Source organism: Lissotriton vulgaris, chromosome 5, assembly GCF_964263255.1.
Source record: "Lissotriton vulgaris chromosome 5, aLisVul1.2, whole genome shotgun sequence".
Classification (NCBI taxonomy): Eukaryota; Metazoa; Chordata; class Amphibia; order Caudata; family Salamandridae; genus Lissotriton; species Lissotriton vulgaris.
In genome coordinates, this window is record NC_141693.1 from 1564944394 (window position 1) to 1564951995 (window position 7602).

Here is a 7602-nt window from a genome sequence, read left to right on the forward strand (position 1 = left end):
GTTTGCGCACATTATACATCGCAACTGGAAAGAACCACTGTTCCGCAGACACAATACATTTGTTATTTATTTTTCTAGAACCGTGGCCAATGGCCATGCACTAGTATCACAGATGCCACGTTATTTTGACCAGTTTAAATGGAAAAAGTCACTAGCAGCTGCATCCGTGACAGCCATTATGAAGGTCCGCGCCTTCGAGACCACGCTTGTAAAGGTGCTTTTTAAAAAACATTTCACTAGCATTTATTGTTCGATGAAAATATTGGGCCCTTTGGCAAATCGACAGTTATCTGTTTTACAGTTAAAACAGACCTATCGAGAAACTCTGATGGCCCACTTTAAAAACTAAATATTGGCGTTAAATTCCTAGTATGTAACTTAATCAAATGCGTAGCTGTTTATGTAACGAAATTTACAGGTCAGTTTATTATAAAACCAGACAGGACGGAACTTCATGGTCTAACAGGCATGATGTAGTTTCTTATAATGTTTATAGATCATTGTAATGTTTATATTATTGGTTGAAAAAAGGTGCCTCCACAATTCGAGCCAGCCAGGAGTCGAACCTGCAATCTTCTGCTCCGTAGGCAGATGCGTTATCCATTGCGCCACTGGCCCGCTGTGTATAAAGTCTTCAGAGAACAGGTAATAGACATATCACAGGTGAGGTGCTACAAGTTGGTGCTGTGACAGACAGTAAGGATATAGCGGCGCACTCTACAATAGAAAACACACAGTTCTAGGAGCTAAGTACAATATCAACTCATTTCAAGTCGAAGCTCTGAAGCCAGCCTACAGGTTTGTGGAGCTTCAGAGCCCTGCACACTTTACTGCTTTGCAGAGATGAATGCTGCCTTCGAGGGGAAAGGCTTCTTGGCTTTGCCTCCTCTAACTGCAGAAATGCGGCTGGAGCCTGACATCTTACAATTCCTTCCGTTATATATAACAATATATAACATTTTGCAGACAGTACTACATGACAACTACGAACAAACTACTATATGCTATAAACAAACAAAATCAGTTCTACAGTCTTTCAGATAAGGTGGCCTGCCAGGAAGCATCCTGTTGGCCTTGCGCCTGTGGTCACACAATGAAGGGAGCAGGCGCTGTAAGTATTGGTTGGGTACTTCCTTTGGTAATGACTAGGCCACTGACGCCAGAAGCCTCAGCACACACTGATATGTACGCACGTGGGCTACTTTCGTGCTTGACCGGTGTTCCGAGGAGTGCTGTACCCCCATCGAGCTTTGTACCCTCTGTGGTGCCGTATCACCGGGGGTAGGAATACCTAGGCCGCAGAGTGGGGCCTAATCTACACTGTTTCTAGGTGTAGATTTTAGCGTTGGATGGAGAGAGAGGTGGGCGAGGGGATAGACGTTCATATTGGATGCTGTCCATGACGTTCACGGATGCCCCAGTGTTGATCATAGCATGTACCGGGGATCCTGCGATCGGTACGTCGCACATTAGTGGCGGCAGACTCTGCGCACCATCTCTGCCAATGAAGGACACGAAGTACACCTCATCATCATCGTCTTCCAAACTAAACACCGCGCGGGAAGCATCACTGCAAGGACCAGGGTCTTCAAGCGACAGCTGATGCACACTGCCAGAGGCCAGGGGCCGGCAGGGTGCGCAGTGAGGCTGGGGGTGAGGAGCCGGAAGACAGACAGGGCCCCTGTAGCCACGTGGTGGGCCTCTCCAGCGTCAGGGCACTACTCGCTTCTCCCCCTCCAGGGCGCTCGCCGAGGCATCACACAACGGGGGGGGGGGGGCGGCGGAAAGCGTGTCCCCGGGCCCAAAGGACAGGCTCCTTGTGTTTGAGTGTCCTCCATATATTGCAGTATTATACCTTTATGTTTACTTTATATGCTTTTGTAACCTGCACACGTGTCACTTTTTCCTCCTGTAATGCACCGTTTGTTACCTCTTGTATTTTGTTAGCTCACGATTGCCACTTTTGCCGCATGCAATGTAACGTTTGCTTTTGTAATTTGTTCACTTGTAATGTTCTCATGTATCAGTTCTGTTCCTATTGTGAAGTATTGTGAAGCGCTCTGATACCTTCGGGTAAAGTCTGCGCTATATAAAAACGCATACATAAAATAAAATAAAATAAAAGCACACGATGTATTGCATCAAGGAGCAGCCTTCGGGCATGCGTTGACACACAGCTTCAAGAAAAAAAAGAAAAGCACACACTTCTCCCTCCCCCCTCCCCACCCCACTCCACCTCCCCCCCCCTCCCTGATCACCCAGTGTTCCTAAGAGAAGGTTAGAATTTGTTCAACTATAATAGTGCGCTACATGTGTATGTCACAAAAATTAAATTTCCCATAAAAAATAAGTTCTTTGTCAAGACCACTGTAACCTTTCTTTTCTTTATAATTAAAACAGAGCATCCGGGAATGCATCTTTTGTTTTATGCTATTAAATTAAAAAAAAGATATTTGTGTCCATTTCCCCTATATATGTTTTAATTAAAATGCCGCCATTTTGGCAAAGTACAGTAGAGTAACTTTTTAACACACGTCTAGTTTCATGTTGTCATTAATAATTGCACTTCTTAACCAAGGGATGAAATGAGCACTTTGTGCGTGGAGTCGAGCCAGCCAGGAGTCGAATCTGGAATCTTCTGCTCCGTAGGCAGACGCGTTATCCATTGCGCCACTGGCCCACTGCTATCTGCATACGACGGGGCAGAGTACTAGACCAGTGCATATGCGCTCTGGGATATGGTCGGTAGTGTGCACACTAGACAGGTTGAATAAGCTGGGAAAATTATAGCTCTTTCACATTAAGTAGTGAAGAGTCAAATACTGAGGTCTATGAAGGGATCACTTAAGGAACTCACCGAATGTACAGGCAATAAAAGTCACAACAACTTTAACAGCCACTGCTCTCTTGGGCAAAGAGTAGTGATGTAACTTTGTATATTTTGTTCCCTGCTCTGATTGGATCAAAGTCTTTTCGATTTGGTCAGAACTCGCGATTTAACTAGTTCTTTTCCACTGCAGTGCAAGTGCAGAGGGCGGTGTGGCGGGAAATACAACTGTTTGCGCACATTATACATCGCAACTGGAAAGAACCACTGTTCCGCAGACACAATACATTTGTTATTTATTTTTCTAGAACCGTGGCCAATGGCCATGCACTAGTGTCACAGATGCCACGTTATTTTGACCAGTTTAAATGGAAAAAGTCACTAGCAGCTGCATCCGTGACAGCCATTATGAAGGTCCGCGCCTTCGAGACCACGCTTGTAAAGGTGCTTTTTAAAAAACATTTCACTAGCATTTATTGTTCGATGAAAATATTGGGCCCTTTGGCAAATCGACAGTTATCTGTTTTACAGTTAAAACAGACCTATCGAGAAACTCTGATGGCCCACTTTAAAAACTAAATATTGGCGTTAAATTCCTAGTATGTAACTTAATCAAATGCGTAGCTGTTTATGTAACGAAATTTACAGGTCAGTTTATTATAAAACCAGACAGGACGGAACTTCATGGTCTAACAGGCATGATGTAGTTTCTTATAATGTTTATAGATCATTGTAATGTTTATATTATTGGTTGAAAAAAGGTGCCTCCACAATTCGAGCCAGCCAGGAGTCGAACCTGGAATCTTCTGCTCCGTAGGCAGACGCGTTATCCATTGCGCCACTGGCCCGCTGTGTATGAAGTCTTCAGAGAACAGGTAATAGCCAAATCACAGGTGAGGTGCTACAAGTTGGTGCTGTGACAGACAGTAAGGATATAGCGGCGCACTCTACAATAGAAAACACACAGTTCTAGGAGCTAAGTACAATATCAACTCATTTCAAGTCGAAGCTCTGAAGCCAGCCTACAGGTTTGTGGAGCTTCAGAGCCCTGCACACTTTTCTTCTTTGCAGAGATGAATGCTGCCTTCGAGGGGAAAGGCTTCTTGGCTTTGCCTCCTCTAACTGCAGAAATGCGGCTGGAGCCTGACATCTTACAATTCCTTCCGTTATATATAACAATATATAACATTTTGCAGACAGTACTACATGACAACTACGAACAAACTACTATATGCTATAAACAAACAAAATCAGTTCTACAGTCTTTCAGATAAGGTGGCCTGCCAGGAAGCATCCTGTTGGCCTTGCGCCTGTGGTCACACAATGAAGGTGTTAAAGATTAAACTGCAAAACGTCAACATTATCGGCGCCATCTTGCCCCCCCCCTTTTCGAGCCCATTCGTGCGCGTAAGCGGCAGCCATTTTGACTGCCATGGCCTCCCTGCCCCTCACTAATAGCCAGCGCGTCTCTCTCTCTCTTAACCTCACAAGCATTCCCCCGCACGCTGACAACCCCCGCTCTCTCATGCCTTGGGTCATAAACCCCTCTTCAGCGCAGCTTCACCACTGAGTCCCATCCTGTTCCCAGCGCGACACCTCCCCTCATTCCTTTCATGGCCTCAAACCCTTTTGATGCAAACCCCCTTTTTCCTGCGTCCCCGTTTGTCTTCCCTGTTCCCAGGCCGCCACCTGGCTCTGCGGATACTGTTTATTACCCCGTACAGTAGGAAGCTTCCCCTCCCCATCAAAAGACCCCCGAACCGATCAAAGCCCCCACCCCATGGGATCCGATCAACCCCATGCATTCCGTGAATCGGCGGAATGCCCTGCTGTGCAACGACCATCACCTGTTGTGACCAGGGTGGGGAATCCAACTGTAAATGTATGTGGGAACGGGTCTGAAGGGGAGATTCCGAGGATGTTCTTTCAAGTATTAAAGTATTGCGAGAATGTGTTATGTGCAATAAAGGTCATAAACTCAACTATAAGAGGCCAGGCCTCAGAGATGTGGTTAGAGCACCTCGTGACGATACTTGCTGTCTGAATTGATGTGTTCTCCTCCGGAGAGAATAAAATCCTCGTTTCCCGCCTTCCAGTCTCCAGCGCCTGCTTCTTCATTGATTTATATTGGTGGGTCATAGAGGCGATACCGCCGGGCAACATAAAGGGGTCTTTGGTTACCGGTTGTCTTTGGAACCCCTTTTAACAATTGGCGTCCCAAACGTGGGGCCCATCAGCGACTCGTGGATCCAGTGGGAGAGGTCCTGACGACAGAGTGAACGACTGCAACGATCGGAAGGTACCCTGTCCGATAGACCCTCGTCTGACAGCCGATCATCCGAACTTCACTGGTTCCGAACAGACCTCTCTCGAGTGATCTGCGGTCCTGACTGGGAACCATCAGGAGTGCCACGAGAAGTACGGAGAGAAGAGGACGATCGGGCGCTGGATTCGGAAGACGAGAAACTGTCCATGCGGTCCGGGTAAGGTCGTGTAAACACGACGAATCGCGAAAGTGATAGATAAATTGAAAGTAATTGATAATTGTTGTGAAAATACTAGTATTACTCTTTGTTAATTTATTGGAGATTCACTGTCTACAAACGGAGAAACAACAGGCTCTCCCTTTATTAACAGCGAAGGATAGGTACGCACCCGTCGGACCTATTTTTCTCCCCCACTGAACAATTGCCCCTTCGCCCCATTGATTAACGGTTATAGATTGTTTTCTGGAGATTCTCTGTCTGAAAACAGGGAAGATTAGGTCCCCTCTTTACAGATAGTGAAAGGGTAGGTGACGCGAACCTTTGCGAGCCTACTTATTCTCCCCATTGACCATATTGATTTTTTATTTTTGACCTAACATTGATTGATTGCTCAGAATTGGTTCATGAGGTATTCACTACGTGCAAACAACGTAGAATAGAAATATTCTGTCTAGTCTTTGCGCGCAGTGATAAGATAGGTAGTGCTGACTATTATCCCATTGCGATCCGTCATGCCTGTCTTCTCCCCACTGGTCAGTAGCCTGTTTAACCCGGACCGCTTATTAGAGATGAACCATCCGGCTCCGCTGGAAGGCACCCCTAATAAGGACATGTTCACAAAGCATGGATTAGTCGCTATAGCCTATAGCCAGCTGTGGCATAAATATACGAAAAAGGATCGAGAAAGTCAGTGGCCACTGATAGGATCCTTCGAAGACGATAGAATAATCACACTAGAAACAGCCCTTGGTAAAAACAAGACGACGTCCACTATGCTTGACAGCTTCGGCATGTGGCGAAAAGAAGCCGAACAACGCAAAAAGAGAACTGAGAGTAGGTTGGGAAAAGAGCTGCGGAAAGCAGCCCACCTAGCAGCCCAGAAACTAGAGAAAGAGATAAAAGAAAGAGAGGATACCAAACAGAAGCTAGAAATAGAAACATCAAGCCAGTGCCTGGTTAGAACTCCCTCCACGCTCTACCCTGATTTGCACTCGAAACAGCGAACCAACGATGATCTGCTGCTAGGTCCTCCGATCATCCACATGCCCCCTCCATATGCCCCTTCCCAACCCTTAGCCCAACACCCACTATCCCCAGGTACCAGCGAGAGCAGCCCCACGGCTTCAGCCCCCATGGCCTCCGTGCCGGCTGAACTCCTCGTATTAGATGTTACGCAAATGACAACGCTGGGCGACTCAGAGGCCCGAAGGGTTGGTCCTGTTAGAACATATAGACTAAGCAAACACGAACGAGCAGGAGTCGACAAGATAGCAAAGATACTGGTAGAGAAGAGGGAGGATGAAGAGTCCGTCACGGATGTGTTTAATTCTTATACTGGGAGTCACAGACGACACTTTACTGTACAACTGTGTTACCACGTCTTAAACGCATACGAGGAACGATATCGAGAAAAAGGTCCACAGAGCCTAACGACTCTGTACCGGAAGGTTGATATCGGGGATGAGAGCGAGAGTGATGTGACGGACCTCCTTACGCGTACGCTTGAGGTTTTCCGCCACCTCACTGAACAAAAGCCGAAAACCGAATCCACTACCTCCGTAGCAACCAACCCACAAACTGAACGACCTAACACTATGATGCCGATACGAGAAGCTGCCCCTTACTGGGTTCCTCCTCGAGGTGAAGGGACTCACGATGATGCAAACAACAAAGATGCAAAGGGAAGGGTAGTGTACAATTGGGTCTACCAACCATGGGACCGGCAAGAGATTCTGACCTTCCGGAAATCTCTGCCAGACCTACGTAAAAACCCCACTGCCTTCTATACTGAGTTGGGTACGGCCCTAGGGTCGACGATTATGACTCTAGCTGACATCGACTTGTTTTTCGGGTTATGTCTACCAGCTGATGTGTGGAAGCAAATCCGGAAAGTCGACCACTCTGAGCTGTTTGGACATAACTGGTCACAACTTGATGGCATAGACAGACAACGAGAACCCGGACAAAAGCCTTTAAAAGCCATTTTAGACCTCCCGGATAAAATCGTGCAGAAATTAAAAACCCTGATCCCAGAAAAGAAAGTGGACTGGTTGATAGTAACGGCTTGTCGCCAGAAACCTCAGGAGGATGTATCGGAATACTTCTCCCGGTTTGAAACGGTGTTCTCCGATTACAGCGGCCAGGACCTGACCACTGCAACCGGACACCATCTGTTTGTCCAGAATTACGTTAAGGGCTTATCACCTGAGGTCTCGCAGAAACTGCAGGCCAGTGAAAGTAGTTGGGCAGCCTCCAAACCTACGGCTATCCTTCAGATGGCCCAATATT

At 46.8% G+C, this 7602-nt stretch overlaps 1 non-coding gene across 1 annotated transcript; it reads right to left on the reverse strand.

Annotated features, from left to right (window-relative positions):
* Positions 1–3602: 3602 nt before the first annotated feature.
* On the reverse strand, positions 3603–3675 carry TRNAR-ACG (transfer RNA arginine (anticodon ACG)). Its single transcript has one exon. It is a non-coding gene; the product is annotated as a tRNA-Arg (tRNA).
* Between the last annotated feature and the right edge of the window lie 3927 nt (positions 3676–7602).